At 40.4% G+C, this 25783-nt stretch overlaps 1 long non-coding RNA gene across 1 annotated transcript; it reads right to left on the bottom strand.

Moving 5' to 3' along the window:
- Window positions 1–20813: 20813 nt before the first annotated feature.
- Window positions 20814–24718, bottom strand: LOC129399559 (uncharacterized). The gene is made up of 3 exons (XR_008627178.1): window positions 24655–24718; window positions 21983–22276; window positions 20814–20914 (listed from the first exon to the last, which is right to left on the bottom strand). It is a non-coding gene; the product is annotated as an uncharacterized LOC129399559 (long non-coding RNA).
- Between the last annotated feature and the right edge of the window lie 1065 nt (window positions 24719–25783).

Raw genomic sequence — 25783 nt, 5'->3', positions numbered from 1 at the left:
GCACCGACAGGAGTAATTCCTGAGTGCAGAGCTAGGAGTAACCTCTGAGCATCGTTGGGTGTGACCCAATAAAGCAAAATAATAATAATTAATAAATAAAATAATTTTACATATGAAAGTTGCATTTTGGAAATTTTCACTATAATAATCATTGGCTGACTTAGCTAATTATATTGAGGATTTTCCAAAAGCATTTGGAACAAGCAAATTCAGGAAACTTCGCCATCATTTCTGCATTTGATCGAACAGAAAGCTGAAGAGTCCTTCTGGATTCTACCTTATCCTCATATATGCCATAGGTACAGTCACTGAAGGCTCCACTGCCCTACAACGACCATGCACTGTGCAGGTCCACTCAGTCCTCTACACATTGCTTATGGCCAACTCACCTTATCCTTCCCTTGAACTTCTTCAAATTCTCCTAATGGCTTTCCCTCCCCACCCCCACATTCCTCTCTAGTACCTTCTCCATAGTGGCCAGAGTCACCTTCTGAGAATATGAGTCAAAGCATGTCACTTTCATACTCTAACCCTCCACACTGAAAGGAGCTGCCAACTCCTTTTACAATCCAAGTGACAGACCTTCTGTATGCTATTTGACCTCCTCTCCTACCAGTCTGCATTCTGTGCGCTAGGAGTCAGCAACTAGAGTTAGTCATCTGCTCCTAGAAAGAGTGGTGTTCACAAAACTGGAGCATTGACCAAAAGTCCTGTCCAGACCTGCCTTCTTTTTTCATACATTTGAATAATCATTTCATTTGTGAGTTTTGGTGCGGCAGGCTTTGGGTCATACCCAGCAGTGCTCAGGGCTTACTCCTAACTCTGCACTCAGGGATCACACCTGGCAGTGTCAAGGGACCATGTGGGGTGCCAAGGATCAAACCAAGGTCATCCACATGCAAGGCAAATGCCCTAGCCCTGTACCACAGCTCCAGTTCACTCAAATGTAACTTTCTGAATAATAAATTCACTGACATTCCATCTATAATAATCCCTGTGATCACTATTTTATACTTTATTTTTACTTTTCTCAAAATTAAAATCTCCAGAAAACCGTCCATTGGGGCCCGAGAGACAGTACAAGGGAGAAGCTCCTGAGTGTATAGCCAAGAGTAAGCCCCAAGCACAGCCAGGTGTGGCCCCCAAACCAAACCAAACAAGCAAATAAACAACTGTCCCATTTATTGATTTTCTTATTTGCTTATTGCAAGTTTTCTCAAACTAGAACAAAATTTCAAGGACACTTTTGTCTTGAATTCTGTTATGTCCCTAGAATCTAACATATAAATCATTGATGTTATGACACACCAAAGCAGACAGTTATAACTGAGTTTCACTCCTCACTTAGAAAGATAAGTGATAGCTCTGCATGATGTAACTAAAAACAAAGAAACTGAACAATGTTAGCCCTGCCTTTCCACTTTGGGAAATGATCATAATGTGCAGGACATTATGATAATGTGTATAATTATAATTTGGAGCATTGACCAAAAGTCCTGTCCAGACCTGCCTTCTTTTTTCATACATTTGAGTAATCATTTCATTCGTGAGTTTTGGTGCGGGAGGCTTTGGGTCATACCCGGCAGTGCTCAGGGCTTACTCCTAACTCTGCACTCAGGGATCACACCTGGCAGTGTCAAGGGACCATGTGGGGTGCCAAGGATCAAACCAAGGTAATCATATGTGAAGGACACATACATTCTTCTCTCCTAACTATGCCTTGCAGTTTACGAAGGGCTGAGATCTGTGAAGTCTTTCTACTTCTCATATTCAATATCAGTAGCCTGCCTTTCCATTAATAGAAATTAATTCTCTGACGTCAACTTCATTGATAAAAACTATTTATTAAGCCTACAATCACCTTATTCTTATACATGCGTTGGTCCAGAGCCTAAATGGTTAAGAAATGGATAGTTATTGGGCCTGCTCAAATAAGAACGATCATACATGGAATAGCAGGGACTCAAGTTTCCTTATTAAGTTGGGTCCGGTACCAGAAACTCAGGACCTTGTAAGGTCATACATACCGACACAAATCTAAGCAATATGCATGCAAGTTCGAAGACAATCATCATATTTTTTTTTTGAAAAATGTCAATTCAAAAATACTGTTATAGAGACATGCATGTACTTAATGTAAGTAAAATATTTTATTACAATTAAAATAAACTTTACTGCCTCAATGGCTTTAAGTCTAAGAAAAATAAATAAATTAAACAGTTTCAGAAGTCACAAGGAAATCACATATCAAAGAGTTCCAAATTATAAGAACATCTTGTTTATAGATCTACAAGAGAGCTTTCCAAACTTGAATGAATACAAGAACTGAACAATTTGTTCAGAATGCAGATATTTACCACCCACATTCCTGTTTTAGATGTGATAGGCCTAGGGCAGACATCAATTTGTACTTTTAATAAATCCCCTCCTGGCAATTTTGATGAGGTTGTCTATAGATATTACTTGGAAAAATTCTGACCTAAAAATAGCTGTTACTTTGAGATAACCAATTTAATGCCTACCATGCAAGAGTTCTATATCTGAGATAACTGTGGTAATTAATAATAATAATAATAATAATAATAATAATAATAATAATAATTGACTATTTTAACTCATTGAACAAATTACATATCAGTGAATCATAGTGATATAAATAAAATAAACAGAGAGAAGGGAAAGTTCTACCTCCAATCAAATTTCCATCAATAAATCTAGAAGGAATGAGAAAATTCAAAAAAATAACATTTCTGACTAACCTAGTGATAAATAATTCAGGATAAAGTTATAAAATGATACTTATTCTGCACCAAATCCACAGTAGTCAGAGTTATCAAGGCAACTAACCAGGCCAAGTGGGCAGGATAAATAAACAATTATTGTGATTTGGTTTCTATCATGAGCTCAGAAGTGAACAGGATTAATATGACCATAATAATTAAACTCATGCATTCCTCACAATAAAGATTCCTTGAATTTTCTGACATGTACATATACATTTGTATATATACAAATATACAAATATTATCGTATCCCAAAGAGGAATTGAAAGAGCTATGCTTGGAGTATCACATTTTACTCAAGTGAGAGAAGGAATCCGGAATTACGACCTCTGTTGAAGGTCAAAGGGACGCTGTCTCATTTACCAAGGTGTCAAAAAATCAGATGGGCCAAACATGTAACTCGATTCAGAGACAACAGCTGGACTAGAGCTATTACCGACTGGATTCCACGGAACATCAAAAGACCGCATAGCTGCCCACCAACGAGATGGTCAGACTTCTTCGTCAAAACCCTGAATGAACAATCTGAGGCTCTTCCTGTTCCTGGAGCAAGCAGATATCAATGGGATGATGATGGTGATGATGATGATGATGATATATATACATATATATATATATATATATATATATATTCCTCTCGGAGAGCCAGGCAAGCTACCGAGAGTATCCCGCCTGCATAGGCAGAGCCTGGCAAGCTCCCCGTGGCGTATTCAGTATGCCAAAAACAGTAACAACAGGTCTCATTCCCCTGACCCTGAAAGAGCCTCCAATCATTGGGAAAAATGAGTAAGGAGAGGCTGCTAAAATCTCAGGGCTGGGAGGAACAGAGACGTTACTGGTGCCTGCTTGAGTAAATCGACGAACAACGGGATGGCAGTGATACATAAAGATGCACACAAACATATGTACAATGGATCACTGAATAATCTCACATAATTCAATCTTGTTTTATTGTAACATTGATAATGGAAAAACTTCCCTCCCAACACTGAACATCATTATTAGTAGAACACTGTTTTTGCTTAAGGTTGCAGTAATACAAGAACCCTTAGATAATATCTGAAAATTTAGAGTGAGAGTATGGTGTTTCCTTTTGTCTCACCATCCAAGAACTCAAAAATTAAATGAGGTGGATTTGCTGAGGAGGTAAAAGAAAACTCCACAATTAACCTGGCTCAATTTTAACTACACATACAAAATTTAACTTGTCAGAACTTTGTGACTTTTTTTTCATTTCTTTTTTGTTTTGATTGTTTTTGGAGGAGCCATCCTGTTGTTCTCAAGGCCTACTCCCTAGCTCTGTGCTCAGGGATATATATTTCCTCTGGCAAGGCTCAGAGGAATATATGTGGTGCTGGAGATTGAACTTGGATTGGCTGCATGCAAAGTAAGTGCCCCATTCATTCAGAGATAACTTGTGAATTGTGTCTATGACAGTTTTCTCCATAAATTTAGGACATTGCCAGTAATGTATAAAAAAAGCTGATCCCAGATTTTAAGACTCATATATACAAATATAAGGTAATAAAGACAGAGTGGTATTACAATCAAAAATAGATGCAAACATATATACAGACAACTGGTTTTGAAAATGGGACAAAAGCAATTCAGTGGACAAATGATAGTTTTATCAACAAGTGGTATTAGAACAAGTTAATATCATATACACAGATATAAGCCAGTGGCTCATTTATTATTCTAATATTCATTTATTATTCTATATATAAGCCAGTGGCTCATTTATTATTCATTTATTATTATTATTATTCTATAAAAATGTAATCAGGGTGCATGTGGGCAATCTACGTTCAATATCCAGTACTGGGGCTGGAGCAATAGTACAGCGGGTAGGGCGTTTGCCTTGCACGTGGCCGACCCGGGTGCGATTCCCAGCATCCCATATGGTCCTCTGAGCACTGCCAGGGGTGATTCCTGAGTGAAGAGCCAGGAGTAACCCCTGTGCATTGCCAGGTGTGACCCATAAAGCAAATAGCACTGCATGGTTTTCTGAATACAGAGCAAAGAGTACTCCTTGAGCATGCATGATCCAATGTGAACCAACCCCTCTCGCTGAAAACATTAGAAATGGATCACTGGCCTTAACATACATTCTAAAACTATTAACTCTGTAGAAGACACATAGGAGAAATTCTTGCGAACTTGGGTTAGGTGAAGATTTCATAGATGAGCCACCAACACTATAGTTTATAAGTGAACTAAAATACAAACTGTGCATTCTCTAAGTTAAAAATACCTGCCTTTTCTAAGGAGCTATTTAGAGAAAGCAAGTAGAAAACACTCAGGAGGAAGAGTATATTTGCAAGCTATATATCTAAAAAAAAACCCTATATCCAGAATATGCACGGCAGAGCCTGGCAAGCTACCCGTGGCATATTTGATATGCCAAAAACAGTAACAATAGGTCTCATTCCCCTGACCCTGAAAGAGCTTCCAATAGCTGGGAAAGACAAGTAAGGAGAGGCTGCTAAAATCTCATGGCTGAGTGTAATAGAGACGTTACTGGTGCCCACTCGAGTAAATCAACGAACGACGGGATGACAGTGATACAGTGATCCAGAATACAAAAATAAGTATCAGAAGCCTTTAAAAAGAAAACACTACAAGGAATAAATGGAGGGATTTTGAAATAGACACATCATCGAAGAAAACATAGACATAGCAAATATAAAATATGTGGAATATATTCTCAACATCATTATAAATTTATACATTAAAACTACAATGTAGTACTGCTAAACTCCCATGAGAAAGTCTAAAATTAGAAAGACTGACCATGCCAATCTTTGGAAAGGTTTTAGAAGATATAGCTCTCTTATATCTATCTGCTGGGGATATAAAATAATGTTTGCTAGTTTCTTGACATTATTATTATATCTACCATGTAACACAGCCATTGCTCTTTTAAGCAAAATAAAACATGTTTCTTACAAACAAATACCTGAAAATGTTTACAAGAACTTAAAAATGTTAAAGCCCAAATTCCAAATAAATTATACTATATTTATATATTGTGGTAATACTGGTAAGTTAAAAAATATTGACGCACTTAACAAAATGAGCAAATTTAAATTATTCGATTAAAAAAACTAGACGATCACTGTATCACTGTTATCCTGTTGCTCATCTACTTGCTCGAGCGGGCACCAGTAACATCTCCATTGTGAGGATTGGTACTGTTTTTGCCATATCGAATATGCCACGGGTAACTTGCCAGTATCTCTGTGGGCTAAATACTCTCAGTAGCTTGCTGGGCTCTCCGAGAGGGGTGGAGGAATCGAACCCAGGTCGGCTGTGTGCAAGGCGAATGCCCTACCATCTGCACTATCGCTCCAGCCCCCAAAAGCTAGACCACAGCCAAATAAATAAACCTTTTATCATTCATTTAAATAAACTTCTGGGACAATAAAACTAAGCTAGGGTACAGGTAGAGCACTTGTCTTGTATGAAGCTGACTTTGGTTTGGTCACCAGCACCTCATATGGTAGCCCAAGTCTGCCAGGAATGGTACTTGAGTCCAAAGCCAAGATCAAGTCCCCGAGCACTGAGAGGGTGGGGGTGACCTAAAAACAAAAACAAAAAAGAACTAAAATTAAGCTATAGTGAGGGATAAGTGGTTGCCTGGGTTGCAGGGTTGGGGTGGGGAGAGAAGGAAACTAGAAATAGAGAATTGAAACTGTTCAGTAGAGGAAAAATAAACAGATACTTTGAACAGTATCCGGTGATTTTAAGAAATGTGGTGGGCTATCATTGTCATAAGATGCTCCCAAACTTTATGTGAATATAAATTTAAAACCAACATTTTATACTAACATTTGGAAATTTAAGGGCTATTTAAAATATTTTTTATTACAGTATAGATAAAAACAGTATAGACAGATACGTAAGAAATCGGAAGAGACCAGAGGAGATGATAGAGATCAGCAGAGAGATCGGAAGAGACCAGAGAAAAGACAACAGAGAGAGATCAGAAGAGATCAGAGGAGAGACGACAGAGACAGAGTTAGCGATAAAGAGACAGATAGAAGAGAGCACAGCGGCATACACAGAAGTAGAGCACAAAGAAGGAAGTAGAGAGAGAAGGAGAGCCAGCCAGAAGAGGCAGAATAAGAGAGTCAGGGAGTTGTCAGAGCAAGAAACAGTCAGAGTCAGAATCCAGGGGGTCAGAGTCAGAATCAAGGGAAGAAGAAGCAGAAAATGGAAGAAGGAGCAAAGAACAGGAAGAAGAAGAGTCAGAATCCAGAAAGTCAGGGAGAGTCAGAGTCAGAATCCGAGAATCTGGGATATAGGAATGAGGGGCTAGGAAGGAAGAGTGTGTGAGATGGGAGAGAGGAGAGATTGAATAAACGACAACTAATCAGCAACCAGCTTAGTCCTCGTTCTTCCTTTGTCTGCCCACCGCCAACAGCTATCTCCATCCGGTTCATACACAGTGGCTCGAGAGCACTGAAGCGAGCAGAGAGAGAGAGAGAGAGAGAGAGAGAGAGAGAGAGAGAGAGAGAGAGAGCGCCACTCAGAGAGCCTGAGAACACACATCACCCTCCGCGCGCATGTTTCTATTTTTTATAGTGGAGGAAGATAACTAGTATGAAAGTTAAGAAAATACTTTTATAAAGTGGTAAGAACACACACACACACAAACTCCAGGATGAGGACACCTAGTGCGAGCCAATTAGTAAGGAGTAGGTAGTTAGGGAGCGATAGCACAGCAGGTAGGGCGTTTGCCTTGTTGCCTTGCATGCGGCCGACACAGGTTTGATTTCCTTTGTCCCACTCGGAGAGCCTGGCAAGCTACCCATGGCGTATTTGATATACCAAAAACAGTAACAGCAAGTCTCACAATTGAGATGTTACTGGTGCCCGCTTGAGCAAATCGATGAACAATGGGACGACAGTGCTACAGTACTATAGATAAAAACATGGTTACTAGGAAAGAAGCCATACTAAACCTCAATTTGCTGTAAGATTTTTTGACCAGATGTATACTTCACCACTCATCTGGGAAATATGGGAATCACTAACATAGTGAGAAAATTTGGAGTTGATTAATTTCAACTGGATGCTAAAAGTCCCATTTCTTCCTAAGGCTGGACATTTCAATGCTTTCATACAGAAGATGGCATATTTAGAAAAAGCCCTTGAGCTTCTAGAAAGAATGAGGTTACGCTAGACTAAATTTTTATCAGTTAAAGCTCTTCTCCCATGATTGAATCAAAATAGCTTATAAATATTTATGCCAGTTTCTAAGTCTCTTAGGAACTATTCCAAATATATTTTGTGTAGATCTATGGATTGACACAAGCCAGCCATCAAACCTACCTGGAATGTGAAGTATGGAGATCTGCTGAGGACTGCTGCCCTTGAATGTGGAGTAGGAGATCCAGCAGCCTGAAGACACAGATCCTAAAAATCTTTCTCCATCAGACACTTTATAAGAACTCTGCTACCATCATGAAAAGCTGCACAGGGAAAGAGATCCAGAAATCACTATGGTTTACTGGAGTAACTATGTGCCCACACCACGCTGTTGGGGTGGCACTGCACTGTAGCACTGTCGTCCCATTGTTCATCGATTTGCTCAAGCGGGCACCAGTAATGTCTCCATTGTGAGACTTGTTACTATTTTTGACATATCAAATATGCCATGGGTAGCTTGCCAGGCTCTGCCATGCGTGCGGGATACTCTCGGTAGCTTGCCAGGCTCTCAGAGAGGGGCATAAGAATCGAACCTGGGTAGGCCACATGCAAGGCAAATACCCTACCCGCTGTGCTATCACTCCAGTCCTGTCATTGGGGTATTGACAATAAAACTGACATAATGGGGTCATGATCATAGCAACCACATATGACAAAGGGCTTCTCACCAGGGATTTTCCCTTGTGTATCCTTGAACATAGTAGAAAGGTAGTATGAAGTGGCTTGACTTCAGACATTCATGATCCTGAAGTATTCACAGATCATGGGCTTACTCATTTGCTACCACTGAATATTCACGGTGATCCTGTGTTTAAGGGTTCTTATAACCAGAATATACAAATTTCTTGCAAAACTTAGCAACAAAGAAATGAATAATCCCATCAAGAAATGGGAAGAGGAGATGAACAGACACTGCCATGAAGAGGATGTATAGATGGCCATGAAACATATGAAACAATACTCATCATCAGTAAAACATTATTCATCATCACCACACCAGGGAAATCCAAGTCAAACTGACTATGAGATATCTTTGCCATATCTCACAGTGAGAACGAAATGGATCAAAAAGACAATATGCGACCAGTGTTAGTATTGATATGGTCAGGATATTTAAGACACTATGGAAAACAGTATGGCAATTTATTTAAAGAATAGAACTCCCATATGATGCAGTGATCCCAGTACTTGTCATTTATGCTGCAAACACAAAATATCTGCATATCTACGTTCATTGCATGACATAGTACAATAGCCAAGATACAGAAACAACCCAAATTTCCAATTTTAGATGAGTGGATAAAGAAGCTGTGGCCTCTGGGATCATAGCCATTTAGAAGTGGAGGAGCTGTTTGTGGGCGGCTGCTGGGGGTCTTGTCTGGGCGGGGAGCAGCCCTGGTTCTATCCCCACATCCCGAGATTCTCCATAACATGGAGTCCTGGCATTCAAGTCTTGGTGTGGAAACTCACAAGAGACTCTAAGTACTGCAAAGTCCTGAATAACGAGTCTAAAAGGACCCATGCACAAGCTCACCCAGGAACACAATACATAATATACAACAGAATATTATGCAGCCAAAAGAAAGGACACAGTTCACTGAAACTTGAATAAAACTGGAGAGTGCCATGTTAAGTGCAGTAATTCAGAAGAAGAAGGACAAATAGCAAATGCTCTCTGCAGCAAGACAAGTAAATGGAAAGTTCAAATGTGGTCAAACCTTTGACACTAGATTACAGAAATGATAATGCCAAGGAAGGAGGAAATGGAGTGGGAAGAAACGGAGGCAACTGATAACACAGGGTCAGGGGCCTTGGACACTTTGATGCTGTAGAGATGAGGTAACTGTATATATTAAAACCATAAGATTCAGCACTTTTCCAAACATGAGTGAAACTATAATAATGAAATAAAAACAATGAGTTTGGTGAGGAAGTAGGGTGAAGGGTGTGAAGTAACCTGGGATACTGGAGGAGAGGGGATGACACTGGTGGTGAATTTGGAATTAGAACATTGTATGTCTGAAACTGAATTATTACAAGCATTATAAATCACAGTGCCTAAGTAAAAAAATAATTCTTATGCAGGACCAAGGATATAGCTACATGTTAAAGTGTTTGCTTGGGTGAAGCCCCGTGTTTTATCCTTGAAAACACCAAAGATAGTGACAATAATTTGTATCCTGTTTAAAAGAGGAATCTGGGGCTCAAAGAGTTATTGCCTTTCCCTTAGGAAAAAGGAGATTCAGGACACCACACATTCACTGGGGCCAAGAGGACCCCAGTGGCTTTTCATACAAGGAATGAGGGGCACAGAGTCCTGAAGAGGGAAAGAGACAACAGGAATCCTTTGTTTCTGCACATTCCAGGGCAATTCAACCCTACACTCTCAGCTCAGTCTCAAACACTTGAGGGTGGAACCTGCTCTATTCCTCGGGTCAAATCTGCCTCTACGGAACAGTGCCTGACATCAAGTTTCTATGGTAACTACAGAGCACAGGCAGGCCCTGCGCACTAGAAATGTCTCTCCATTGTGCATTTACCCACTGGCCTTTTGCTTAAAAACAAAACACCGTCCCTCTTCAGGTCACCACATGAAAAAAACCATTTTAATTAGAGGCATTTAATTGAGACCAGAATATTAGTGGAACTACTCCAGATTTTATGAAACAAAGCATGTCCCTGTTAGGAATTGGTGGAACAAATAATGGCCTTGTTAGGAATTTTGTTCCCTTTACAATGAGGCCATAGGGGTTTATAATTACTACATAGAGACTAGGGAGGCATCCCAGTGTCCTTAGAGATGAGCTAGACCTGGGAGAGTGAATATGTAAAAAAAGGCATGAGAAGTAGTAATATGTGGTCTAAAACTGATAGATTGATTAACATGGAGTCCTGGCATTAAAGTCTTGGTGGGAAAAACTCCCAAGAGACTCTAAGTACTACAAAGACCTGAATAATCAGTCTAAAAAGGCCCATGCACAAGCTCCCCCCGGAACTCAGTGCAGTAACACTGATTTGAAAAACGTTAGAATCATGAGGGAAGAAAATTTACTTACCAATTCTGCAGCTTCTGCCTGAGATATTCTAATATTTTGTGTTGGTTCCTACATAAGAAAAAATTTGATGGAGGCAATATCTTTGCAACTTTATGCAATCTACAAAAGTCTGAGTGAGCACTGATTAGAGCTATTCCCCCATCCCTGCAAAATAATAGACCTTTATAGACCTATGTTTAGAAATGCCTGCATTTCTACCACATGACTAAAACCCCCAGATGTGATTGCACAGCCCCAAGCCTCCCCATATCGGTAGCACAGTGGCATGATATACTCAAAATGCCAAAAGTGAAAAATAATTATAATCAAGTATTTTTACCTAGGACTGAAGATATAGTACAATGTAGTACAGCAAGATAGCGCCCTTGCTTTGTGTATGGCCGATCCAGATTCAATCCTCAGCACCCAGTATGGTCACCCTGAGCCCTCCAGAGTGATCTCAGAGTACAGAGCCAAGAGTTACCCTTGGGTACCACCAGAGATGGCATGAAAAAAAGATTTACCCAATAAGGAATTGAGGGAGGGATTTTTTTTCCAAAAAATTAAAAGTTAAAGGAGGTCATATCCACTTAATGGACTTCATAAGAAATGTTTAAGAGACTTTCTTAAACTGAAGAGGAATGGCAGTAACAACAAGAAAACACTCCAAAAAAGTTAAAGTAGTGGATCCATCACTTAGGAAGCAATGAATATTAAGAAATAAAAGTAGTGAAATCAAGCACTGTAGCACTGTAGCCCCGTTGTTCATCGATTTGCTCGAGCAGGCACTAGTTGTTACTCTCTCCATTGTGAGACTTGTTACTATTTTTGGCATATCAAATATGCCACGGTTAGTTTGCCAGGCTCTGCCGTGTGGGCAGGATACTCTCGGTAGCTTGCTGGGCTCCCCGAGAGGGATGGAAGAATTGAACCTGGGTTGGCCACGTGCAAGGCAAACGCCCTACCCACTGTGCTATCGCTCCAGTAAAATCAAAGCTTTAATAAATAGTCAAGGATGGGGCTCGAGAGAGAGTACAGTAGGTAAGGCATTTGCCTTCCATATGTACAACCCAGGTTAAATCCTGGAACCCTATATATTCCCCCAAGCACCATCAGGAATGATCTCGGAGTGTAGAGCCAGGAATCAGCCCTGAGCACAAACAAGTGTGACCCCAAAACCAAAAAAATTAGTCAAGAAATATATGTACCATTTTACATGTAAAACAAGACATCAAAAACATAAAGTATAAAGGAAGGAATTTAAAAAAAAATATTGAATCACCGTGAGATAGTTACAAGCTTTCATGTTTGGGTTACAATCTCACAGTGATCAAACACCCATCCCTCCACCAGTGCACATTCCCCACCACCAATATCCCGGGTATACCCCCCCTTTCCCACCCTCCCCCTGCCTCCATGGCAAAAAATATTCCCCATACTCTCTCTCTACTTTTGGGCATTATGGCTTGCAACACAGACACTGAGAGGTCATCATGTTTGCTCCACTATCTACTTTCGGCATGCATCTCCCATCCCGACTGATTCTTCCAGCCATCATTTTCTTAGTGATCCCTTCTCTATTCCATTTGCCTTCTCCCCTCTGCTCATGAAGCAGGCTTCCAGCTATGGGGCAATCCTCCTGGCCCTTGTATCTACTGTCCTTGGGTGTCAGCCTCATGTGATGTTACTCTATACTCCACAAATGAGTGCAGTCAGAAGGGATTTTTTTTCTGCCTTCTTTTGGATTTATAGATAATTTTTATAACTAAATTATAATTTATTTATAATTATAATTAAAACTTCTTTGTTGACAAGTTTACATTTTTTCTAAAACCATTGATTTTAAGATATATATATTTTTTCTTTTACACAAACTATATGCACATTGCACAATGTTTTATTGTTACTCTAAGCAGTCAGTTACATGTGGAGTAATTAAACAGAAGAAAAAAATGAATGCTACTATTATTTATTCCATTCCCTACAAGTTTTATTTCTTTGTGTAAATCCAAGTTTTTTTTATTGATGTCAAGCTCAGAAGGGATTCTTTAATGTTAAAATTTGTTAACAGTAAAAACCTTTGGCCTTGAATTACAAAGCTGATTAACAAACAGGGAAAATAAAGATTAGATTATAGTTGACATAAGGACAGTTGTCTCAGGCACTTTGGTGGTGGTTGGGGGAGGTGCTTTAATTTTGCACATCAATACCATAAACTTGGAAATTCATGTCTCACTTGATGGTTCTCAGGGGCTGTATGTGGCTTTATTCTCAGGAGTGAGCCTTTGTGGTGCTTCAGGGAACATGTGTGATACTGGGGATAAAATCAGGGTCAGTGGGATCAAACCAAGGAAAGTGCCTTAACACTTGTATTACCTTTACAGATCAAACTTTTTTTAAAATTTACTTTTTGGGTCACACCCAGCAATGCACAGGGGTTACTCTTGGCTTATGCACTCAGGAATTACTCCTGGTGGTGCTCAGGGGATCATATGGGATGCTGGGAATCAAACCCAGGTCGGACGCGTGCAAGGCAAACACCCTACCTGCTGTGCTACTGCTCCAGCCCCGTCAGCTCAAACTTTTGACACTATTATAGCCATATTACTCGAAGTATAATAAAATATTTTAATAATAAACAATAAAGATTAGTCATGTGTTCAAAGTTAAGGAATCATCAGGCCAAAACAAAATAATATACAAAAAAGATGGTCTAAGTGAAATATGTCAGAGAAAAAGACCCCATGATCTCACTTACATGTGCAGTCTAAGAATACCAAGTTCAGGGGCTGGAGAGATAGCAAAGCGGGTAGGGCATTTGCCTTGCACGCAACCGACCCGGGTTCAAATCCCAGCATCCCATATGGTCCCCTGAGCACGGCCAAGGGTAATTCCTGAGTGCAAAGCCAGGAGTGACCCCTGTGCATCGCCAGGTGTGACCCAAAAAGAAAAAAAAATACCAAGTTCACAGAAACAAAGAGAACAGCATAAGAAAATGAAGGTGATCAAAAGCTATAAACTTTCAGTTATAAATAAATTCTCAACATATATGTAGCGTGGTAACCAACTATAGTTAACAATATTATATCATATATTTGAAGCTTACCAAGAGTAGAACTTAATAATTCTCATCATAAGAGAAAATCTTTAACTATTTTATATATGTAGTCATTATATCACATACATTATGTGTATGAGCTACATGTATAATTATTATGTTGTACACGTGAAACTAATACTATGTAACATGTCAATTATAATAATTCATAAGACTGAAGTGAAACAATTATAAAATGTTCTACAATATATGTAACTGGAAATTAATAGCACAATTATGATTAAAGTAATTGAAACTTTGGTGAATGCCTAAAATTATAAAATATAACAAGAAGAATATATCAACTCACTATTATAAAAATACTGGAGAATGTGGCTTAGATCTGCTGACAAAACATTGCTAATTAATGAAGTCCAGAACTGGACAGACATCCACCAAAGTGCTGCTTTAAGACAGCAACAAAGCAAAGAAAATTCAGTGCATATGTATCTCTGTCTGGTGAATAAACCCTGTGTCCAAGGAAAGAACTTACCTTTCAAAGTTATTCCTATAGCAAGAGAAAGTGTCTCAGGATATCTTGAGTAATACATCTCACAGCGAGTAAGTATTCTTTGTTCTGAAGGCATATTCACAAAGCAACCCTGACTTCTTACTAGAGAAGGGTAAACCCAGAATGAAGAGATATTATACAGTAGAAGCTTAAGTCATTGCACATTTGCTGCAACTACCACCAGCAAGGAAGAACCCAGGTGTGCGGGACCCGGGCCTGAGATCTCCAAGGCTGCTCAGATCAGGACTGGGCCTCTTCCACCCAGATCCCCCATTTTCCAGTAGCTAGGCAGTCACACCCAGAGACTGCCCCCGCTGTGCAATCCCATCAACAGCCAACATCCAGAGACTATAAAACCAAACTCCCGGAAAAGAGCAATGCAGTCTCTTGCCCCCACGCCTGTCTGTCTTCACCGGGGCCCCTCAAAGGGGACGGGTTGCGTTCCCCCCACCTGGAGCAGAGCCTCGACAGTTGAGCACCTCCAGAACCCAGTCACGGCCATGCTCAGGGCCACTCTCCACAGGTTCGGATGAGCCTCACGCATGGGGGAGCCAGCGGAGGAATCCAGGTGTGCGGGACCCGGGGCTGAGATCTCCAAGGCTGCTCTGACCGGGACTGGGCCTCTTCCCTGAATATTCCCTCTTTTATTGCCATCTGTTAACACTGGATAAAACAAATATTCTTTTATTCTTCAAGGCTTCATGGGGCTTGACTCAAATTTTGGTTATCAGTTTGTAGTCTATGTGTTGTATAGATTGTGTGTGTGTGTGTGTGTGTGTGTGTGTTGGTACAGATTTTTTTAACATTTCCTATATTCCTTCTGGAAGAAATCTTCAATGGAAAATTTTGTGATATAAAATTTAACCCTACTCTTTGAATTTAGAATCAAATAGCAATCTTTTTCCAAAAGATGAGCCCCTATGCCAATGAAATGATAAGAGGCTGTTGCTAAGATATGTTCAATGAGTCATGTTCTCAGAAGTCTGCTTGGTGGGTATGCAATCAGAACACAAAGTATTTATGTTCTTAACATAACGCATCCCAAAACACTTGTATTTGAACAGCAATGCAAGGGAATTTCTTTCCTTGGGTACAGAGATATTTTACCTGACAGATATACATCGATGTTTTCTTGTTTTTTTTTAAAAATCTTTCATCTGAGGCCACATTTGTCAGTGTTCAGGGCTTATTCCTGGCTTTGCTAAGGAACTGCAAATGGTGCTGGGATCAAATTCTGGTTGGCATGTACAAGAAAGCACCCAATCCCTTTATGCAGATGTTTACAGCCTGTGTTTCTTTCTTCAATTGTGAAAACTTAAAACTTAATAAAAGGGAGGCTGGAGAGAAAGTATAGCGGGTAAGGCATGTGTCTTGCACATGGCTGACCCTGGTTCCCATATGGTCCTCCAAGCCCACCAGATGTAAGCCCTAAGCACTAATGAGTATGGTTTAAAAAAAGAAAGAGAAAAAATAAAAATATCGAACTACCTGTGAGTTCATAGTGTGAGTGTGAGCGACACGTGCATTTGGTGGCTGAAAACTGCCTCCCCAGCAGAGGAACAAAGAGATGGGGGACACATTTAATGCAGAGTTGTTAGCATACTTAAAGAACATCTGAGGGGGGTCAAGGTATAGAACTGCACGCAGGTGTGATTGAACATTCACAGAAGTAAAGAATTTCACATAGGCAATTCTCTTGGGGGGATTAACTCAAGGAGAAGAAATTCTGTCTCCCAGAGACATCTATATCACTTTTCTCTTTGCCTTGCTATTCATAAATATGAAACAATTAAGTTTACTTCTTATAAATACTTGCAGTTGTTTGAATAAACACAGTAAGATATATAGATTCCTAAACTTAGTTCTCTGGACTGAGGGTAAGCGAGGCTTTACCTTAAATCCCAAACTAAGTCCTCAGGCCAGTTCAGCTTGTTCTTCCCCATGGAGATCCTGTCTCTTAAGAAATAATAGCTTGCATCAAGACCTGCTTTTATACTTTCTAGACTGTCCCATTTCGATGCCAGGGTAGCTGGGTAGCTTTCTGCTTGCCCTGGGTTCATCCAAAGCCCACTGTGGGACTTCCCATTTTGGGGGTGTTAGAAGTGATAGCATAGCGGGTAGGGCGCTTGCCTTGCATGCAGCACACCTGGGTTTGATTCCTCCGACCTTCTCGGAGAGCCCGGCAAGCTACTGAGAGTATTTAGCCCGCACGGCAGAACCTGGCAAGCTACCCGTGGCGTATTTGATATGCCAAAACCAGTAACAACAAGTCTCACAATGGAGACATTACTGGTGCCCACTTGAGCAAATCGACGAGCAATGGGATGACAGGAACTACAGCAACTGAAGCCCGAGTCAAGTAATACTGATGGCTGCCCAGGAGTAGATATATTTCAAAGTCAATCAACTCCCAAATATTAAGAGTACATCATTAAATTAGGTCTTTCTGTGTTTAAGCAAAGAACACTGCTCTACAGTAAAACATAAACACATAAAAAGTTATAGGGGAAATAGAAAAGCAAGTAATTCACTACAAAGTCCAAGATCACCAGAAGTTTTGATTTATAAGTAACCAAGACTGACTTGGGGAATGTAACAATGAGAGGTGAAAAACAATGAAAAGGTTAAAGATAAACTCAGGGGATTCGGGGTGCTTGCAAGAGCACTATAATCTTCTCTGGGGGGAGGAAGAGGGACAATTCACTGATGAAGCCTAAAGCACTTAGGGTTAATATCCAACAATTACCTGTATCTAGTAGGAAGCGGAGAACTCCTGAAAACAGTGAGAGGAAAAGGGTTTTTTTCAATAGAAAGTAGTATCTTTTGGGATGGGGTGAGGGACTCCAGGGGAGTAGGCTCTGAGATCTCAGAAATGCAGTACTCACCATTTGTCCAGAGGTCCACTATCAGGGATATATTTGACGCCACACCTATCTGGGATATGCTACTTTGAAGTCATCATGTCTTCATATTCATTCGCACTAAGTTTGGTGGACCCTCTCCTTGGAGATGTGGATCTTCCGGCAGTCGAACTTAAACCTCGCTTGGTGCAGAGCCACAATCACATGCTCCTTGATCTGCATGAACATAATGAATATAATTTCTTAGCCAGTGTTGGCATTGGTTACCATGCTATGAGGCTTTCCAAAGCCCTCAAACAATTCCACATTCCTGGTTCGAACTTAGTCTGGGGGGAAGCCACGTGAGTAGATATGAATGCACATTGCAAATGACAAGAAGAGAAATTATCCACACAGGGATAAGGTGGGAACTCTATAGTTTCTTCTATAAATAAAGCACTGCTCCATTTAAACACTTGAGATGGCTCCATCAAGTCTGAAATCCACTGTGAGACATAGTTCTCTGTTTGGATATAGGAATGGAGGAATGGCCCATGCAGAGCCAGGAGCTTGAAGATACAGCAATGGATGGCATCCTCCCCGAGCTGCAACAGGAAAATAAATAATTAAGAGTGGGTCTGTTTAGTCAAAGATCATGACATTTAATATCTTCTATTTATTTATTTTGGTTTTGGGGCAAAACCAGCAGTGCTCAGGGTTTTTTATTCCAGGCTCTGTGCTCAGAGGTCAACTCCTGGCACCGCTTGAGGGTGCCAAACCAAGGCAGACCACATGCAAGGCAAATGCTTTAACCCTTGTACTATCTCTATGACCTTGACATTTAATATCTTTTAATCCTTGAATTTTGACATCTCTATACTAATATTTCTAACAACTACAATATAAGAACAACTTTTTTTCGGATCTATGCAAATAACAGGCTTCACAGCAATTTTAGTGTTTGCTACTCTGATTGGCTGGAGCGATAGCACAGAGGGTAGGATGTTTGCCTTGCATATGGTTCTATTCCTCTGGCCCTCTTGGAGAGCCCGGCAAGCTACCGAGAGTATCCCGCCTGCACAGCAGAGCCTGGCAAGCTACCTGTGGCGTATTCAATGTGCCAAACACAGTAACAACAAGTTTCACAATGAAGACGTTTCTGGTGCCCGCTTGCAAATCAATGAGTAATGGGATAATGTGATACAGTGCTAATCTGATCTTTTTTAAAAAAAATTATTGAATCACTGTGAGATAGTTACAAGCTTTCATGTTTGGGTTACAATCTCACAATTATCAAACACCCATCCCTCCACCAGTGCACACTCCCCACCACCAATATCCTGGGTATACCCCCCTTTCCCACCCTCCCCCTGCCTCTATGGCAGACAATATTCCACATACTCTGATGTTCTGAGCTAGAGAACTGTTTATCATGAGGTCTGTTCTGTGCACTGTGGGATATTTGTCTGCAGTTATAAGGTTTCAGGGGAGAGAGAGAGAGAGAGAGAGAGAGAGAGAGAGAGAGAGAGAGAGAGAGAGAGAGAGAGGGAGAAAGAGAGAAAGAGAGAGAGTGCGGAGGGAAAATACTTGCCTCGGTGGGAGGAAAACGGGGTACACTGGTGATGGGAAATGTACACTGCTGAAGGGATGTGTATTTGAATATTGTATGACTGAAACCTAATCATGAACAAACTTGTAACTGTGTATCTCACTGTGCTGCAATTCGAAAAATTGAAAAAATAAAATAATGTTCCAGAGGGGCTGGAGAGATAGTACAGTTGGCACACTGCTTTCCTTGCACATGACTGACCCAGGTTAAATCCCCAGCATCCTATATGGTCCCCTGAGCCCTAGACGAAATGATTCTTGAGCATAGAGCCTAAAGTAAGCCCTGAGCACTGCCAGGTATGTCCCTCCCCCAAAAAAGAATTTTCAGTATTTGAGGAGTACAGGCGACCAAACACAAGAGGATCAAAGGGTCGAAGCAAATACAGATTTGAATACAAAAACTTCAAGATACATTGTGCTTGGAATGACAAAATCCAAAGACAGAATATTGAAAGCAGCATAATTTAAAAAGGAACTTACAAAAGAGATCTCATAAGATTCATTGATCTATTAAATGGCATTCTCCAACATTTGGCACTGAGTATGACATTCACTCATGGTGCTTTTGGTTGCCCTCTATTAGATTACGAAAGGTATAGTTCTACCTTGCTAAGGGATTTTATACATTTTCAACAATGAATTAATATTTCATTACATTGAATGTTCTATGTCTTATTGAGTGTTTTTTTACAAGCCAAGAGATTTTTATTCACTGTATCACTGTCATCCTGTCATCGATTTGCTCGAGCGGGCACCAGTAACGCCTCCATTGTGAGACTTGTTGTTACTGGTTTTGGCATATCGAATATGTCACGGGCCACGGGGAGCTTGCCAGGCTCTGCCGTATGGGCAAGATACTCTCAGTAACTTGCCAGGCTCTCCAAGAGGGGCGGGGAATCGAACCCGGATTGGCTGCATGCAAGGTAAACGCCCTACCCTCTGTGCTATCGCTTCAGCCCTGAGATTTTTATTACAATTATTTAGTGCAGACCTTAAGTAGTAGCCATAATATTTTCTAACATAAAGCCAATATTCCCTTTCTTAGGATAAAACACACTTTTATAATTCTACATGCCTATTCAGATTTTCCCCTTAATTTTTTTCTCTTCACTCTTTTACATTTGTATGATTTATCAATTTTATGTAAATTTTAAAATGGATTTGAACTGAATAATTCATAATATTAATTTCTACTTTCTATATACCTGTTTAAAATATATAGTTTTTGAAAAAAATTTACCTTATCAACTTACCATTGATCAGTCTTGTGAAATTTTTGGATATTAGCTCCGTTCATCTCTATGTGCATAGGTGTCATCACCACAACAATAAAAATAAAAGAGAGATTTCTCCCATATATGGAATAAAAAGGAAACCTAGCAAAGAAACAAATGACCAAAGTCATCGGAACTGAAGATTCTGTCTGTAGAAATGAACTTACATTGGGGAAAGGTGCATTGGGACATTGGTGGACATCAGAAGCAGGCTCTCTGATGGTGACTGTGGTGTCGGAATGATGTTGGAAAGTACGATGAATAGTATTATAAATATAAATGGTAACAAAATTTAAAGAAAGATCTTCACTTAGGTGTAAAGTATTCCTCTTTGACCCATAACTAAGTGAGTAGTGAACAGCTGGTGTGATCTTCTTTAACATGGTGAGGTGACTTACGAAGTTTATCCCAAGTTATGAGGTGAAGTCCACTGAGGGACATTCCTGGCTGGCACTGTTCCATTCCAAACATTCCAAATATACACCAACTTCTTATGCACTGAAATACTTCACCTTTCAAGGATTCCATGGTAACATGCTTCTCTCAAGTTATCTTTAAGGAAAAGTAAGGGAACATGACAGCACTTTGAACATACAATTATGATTTTCTTCTTTTTCTCCAGCAACTCCGGGGAAAAGATCAGAAAACAGCATGTTTTCAGGACCTTTTCTGCCCCTTGATCATTCTCTGCTTCCTTTTTAACACCTTCCCTCCTATCGTTTGTGACAGTTGTCAGGAATCTAGGGTTTCTTGAAGGGAACAGAAAGATGGAAGTGCCTACAATCAAAAAGCACAATCAGGTGCCGCTCTCTGCCGAGATGTGATCCGAGTGGCCGCACGTGTGCGGCCTCTCTGTTGCTGGATGACCATGACCCCGGAGGCCAGCTAAACTACTTTTGGTACCAGCAGCTTCTTGCAGAAATGTCTCTAGACTGTGAACTAAGCCACGGCCCCATGCCGCCCCAGGAGGGGACAGGTTTTTCTCTCTCGGCTTTTTCTTTCGGGGCGGGAGGCGTGGCGACTGCCATCTCATAAGGACCACTAAAGAGAGGTACAAGCTAGCAATGATGCAATTTCTGACAGAAATTTCCCTGAACTTAGTTACTAAAATACTGAAATACAGAAATCCAAAATCGCGTGGCCACAACCTCATATCTCTTCATTCTCAGCAATGGAAAACAAATTATCAAATGCTTCCTTTTCAGCAGGTTTGATTTTGGTGGGGAAGCTCCAAACAATAATAATGAGTTTTTTTGTGGAAATATTGAATGTAATGAAAGTAAAGAGAAAGCAAAGTGAAAATTATCAGCTACACAGGCCGGGGAGCGGGGGGGGAGGGGAGGGTTCTTGGTGGTGGAATATGTGCACTGGTGAAAGGATGGATGTTCGACCATTGTATAACTGAGACTTAAGCCTGAATGCTTTGTAACTTTCCACATGGTGATTCATTAAGAAAAAAAAAAGCACAATCAGGAAACTCAGTTACTGGAGCCCCTATCCTAGCTTTCAGTCAGTATCCGTTTCTATTTGCCTTGATATCACTCTACTACATGGCAATGAAACTCACATATAACAGAAGTTGCACTTTCCAAGTGACGTGTGAGTGTTTAAATGACTTACCCATGAGACATGACCATCACAAAGCTGTCAGTGGAAATCCCATAACTGGCAGGATCTTGGGTGACAGTGATGAGGTACAAGAAAACAGGTTTATTTCTCCAAGCCAAGAGGAAATGCCTAAAGAAAAATCCTGGACCACAAGAATAGCTTCTATAGATTCCCCCATGGTCTCTGGTCATGGAATTTTATAATTTCCCAGCTCTGGTCTGATTCAAAGCTGTGATATGGCCTCTAGTCTTGGTGTTTCCTTAATATGTTGGAATTTGAATCGAAGCGTGCAAAGATATGAAGAAGCTGGGAAGAGAGACAGAGTCAGAAAGCTTTTGTTAGCTTACTGCCCTGGCATCTATATCTGACTCTTGTAATCCGACACTGTGGTAGCAATAGAAGCTGCTACCCCACCTGAAAGTATTTTCTTTAGATTATTACATTTTTATAACTTCTGAACTCATTAAATCACTGGGGTTTATTGCTTCTTGCTGAAAGATAGGGGTGTTGGAAAATATGAGACACTGAATCTTTGCCGAGGACTTTCCCTCTATTAACACTACAAATATTATTGTTTGGGGTCTGGCCTTGGTAGCTAAGGGGGAGGTGAGATCTGTTTCTCTTGTTTCAGTGTCCTGTGTTGCATTGGGCTTCGATTTCTTCCTTTGATTTCTTCTTTCAAGAGAAGAAACCCACTCTTCTCTTATATCAAACAAGGCAGTAAGATAAGAAGCAAGGAAACATGGGAGATATAGCAAATGGGCTAGGATTTGACTTCACCCCCTTACCCTAAACTTTATTTACTAAATACATATCAATTAAACAAAAAAAGAGTAATAATCTTACTCCCTTCCCCAATTCCATCTGTATACTCATTCCACCCATAAGTGGCATTAACTTCTGGTCATAATAGAAATATACATATATTTTCTTCTCTATCATCCCTCTCGAAGAGCCCGGCAAGCTACCTAGAGTATCCTGCCCACACAGCAGAACCTGGTAAGCTACCCGTGGTGTATTCAATATGCCAAAAACAGTAACAAGTCTCACAATTGAGACTTGTCAAACTCGCTCGAGCAAATCGATGAACAACGGAGGACAATCCTACAGTGCTACCCACTTTCTCAGATCATGCTACCCCTTGAGTATAATCACATGTGTACTTTTTACACTTTTCTGACCCACAACTCATGGGGTATGGGGAAATAGATTCAAATTTACCACTCAACCCAATGAGATGGGAAGTAAAGCTGAGGCTCCAAATCAAAGAGTAACTAACATATATTCCCTACATTCCCAGGGTACTAGATATCTCTGGACACACTCTGTTCTGAACCCAGCGGAGCATTCCAGAAGGGCAAGGAGGGAAGGACCCTCCATTAGGAAAGGGCTGCTTCTGGGCTATAATTGGAATTCACAGGTTCAGTTCAGTTCAACCATTTTAGACATGGACAGATTTAGTCATAAGTAAATGGCTTCAACCCGTCACTGTCACTGTCATCCCGTTGCTCATCAATTTGCTCGAGCGGGCACCTGTAATGTCTCCATTGTGAGACTTGTTTGTTACTGTTTTGGGCATGTTGAATACGCCACGGGTAGCTTGCCATGCGGGCGAGATACTCTCGGTAGCTTGCCAGGCTCCCTGCGAGGGGAGGAGGAATCGAACCCGGGTTGGCCGTGTGCAAGGCGAATGCCCTACCGCTGTGCTATTATTTTAAAAAGAATTATTCCAGCCCTTTTGGTAAAGTGAAGAGACCACTGGTAAGTAAAAGGCTTTTGAGAAGTGACCCATTCTACCTGATTATAACTGGGCAGGATGGGGAGAAAAGCATCATCGGGAGGAATCCATGTTCATCATCACCCACTCAAAGTCAGATTAATGATTTGTGTTGAAGGCCAGAAGGAGATCAGTATATTCATAAAACAGTGACGGGTTGCTTTTTTAAAAATTATTTTTCACAAAGTTGTTCATGATTAGGTTTCAGTCATACAATGTTCCAACACCCATCCTTCCACCAGTGTAATTTCCCAGCATCAGTGTCCTCAGTTTTCCTCCACCCTTCCAAGCCCCCACCCCAAACCCCACCTGCCTCTATAGCAGTCACCTCTCTTATTCTCTCTCTCTCTTTCTCTTTCTCTCTCTCTCTTTTCTTTTTTTTTTTTTTGCTTTTTGGGTCATGCCTGGCGATGCACAGGGTCTACTCCTGGCTCTGCACTCACGAATTACCCCTGGCGGTGCTCAGGGGACCATATGGGATGCTGGGAATCGAACCTGGGTCGACTGCATGGAAGGCAAACTCCCTACCCACTGTGCTATTGCTCCAGCCCCTCTCTTTCTTTCTTATTTTAGGCACTATGGTTTGCAATACAGATTTTAATGAATGCTTTAGCATAAAAACACCACTAGCCACCTTTTTGTTTCAAATAAATCAGCAAACAAAGTTCCTAAGAAAACTGGTCATTGCTGTAGACGTACAGCTAAACTGAAATCCAAATGTCTGAGGAGCAGTCCGGAGTGACAGGGAAATAATGGCAATTTCAGAAACAACACAACAAGTAGGTCATAATGAAGCCACCCAATAGCCACACCAATAAGAGGGAACGACTCTCATCAGATTGCCTGTAAACCTTCAGCACAAATAACCTATAGCTGTGACTTAGACTCAAAAAAAAAACAACATTACCTGGAGGGTTCATGGCTGTGGAATGGATCCCCTTCCCGTCCTCCATAATGAAGAACTAATTGCTGTGGGGAAAATAAAGAGTAAAAACTTTGACTGTCACATTGGGCTGGTCAGATACAATACCCTATCACTGTTTCTATTCTGGTAGTTAATATTCTCTTCAGCTCCTCATTGCTTCAGTCACATGCCTGACCTTTCACGTTTAGAAACAACTTCAGAAAACAACTCCAGGAGAAGCAGTCTCTAACAGGAAAGATTCTCCATCTCAGTTAATGTCTGAAGCTTTCCTAAGAAAAGTTGTTTGGAAAAGTTATTTAAAAGGTGTTATAAAGGAGATTACATAATCCTTCACCCTTTGATATTGCCTCTTAGTTTATAGTTCAACAGATTATCACATCATTTGTGCCAAATGAGGAAATAAAGACATAGCAATTTTAAGCTTCTGTATATATATGTTTCTCTTTTGCTCTACTGAGAGCAAAAGAAATATATAAAATTTATATATTTTATATATCTACCCACTTTATTACTCATTTTGTTCATGTTTTCTAAGTAGCCTTTACTATAAATATAAATACTATGTGACAGGGGTTTTGTTACATGATCTCACTTCATCACAGGTTTAGAAGGTAGGTACTACAATTCTGTCTATATGAACAAAGAGGAAACAAAGCTGAATGGGATTGCTCACAACACCAAGTAGTAAAGCTGAAACTCAAATCATTTGACCCCCAAACATGTACTCAAATCCTAAAATGTTATGTGGTGAATAGAGAATATGACAATTTCTGTTTTCCTGGTGAAGTCAAAAGAAGCCTCAATTTCCTCTTGTCAGCTGTTGTGAGCAGTCACAGTTTTGACTGTCCCCATCCTACATTTTTGACACTCCTGTGATTTCCTTGGCTCTGGTAAATGGGAAGTTAGATCCTCAAGATCATAGATTTTTGCCCCATACCTCAGGCTCACAAAGACTAAGAGACAATAGATAATACCTAAGGCCAATGGCCAAATAAACACTCCAAAAGGCCCAAAAAGAGCTAGACCATCCTGTATAATCCCTGAATTTTTTGTAAACATTATTTTCAATTCAGAACACAAAGACTTGGTCTTCTTAAAAAATACAAAAGGT

The sequence above is a fragment of the Sorex araneus genome, chromosome X, assembly GCF_027595985.1.
Source record: "Sorex araneus isolate mSorAra2 chromosome X, mSorAra2.pri, whole genome shotgun sequence".
NCBI classification, from domain to species: domain Eukaryota; kingdom Metazoa; phylum Chordata; class Mammalia; order Eulipotyphla; family Soricidae; genus Sorex; species Sorex araneus.
Note: the sequence above shows the minus strand (reverse complement) of the source record. Positions and strands in the feature narration are given on the sequence as shown.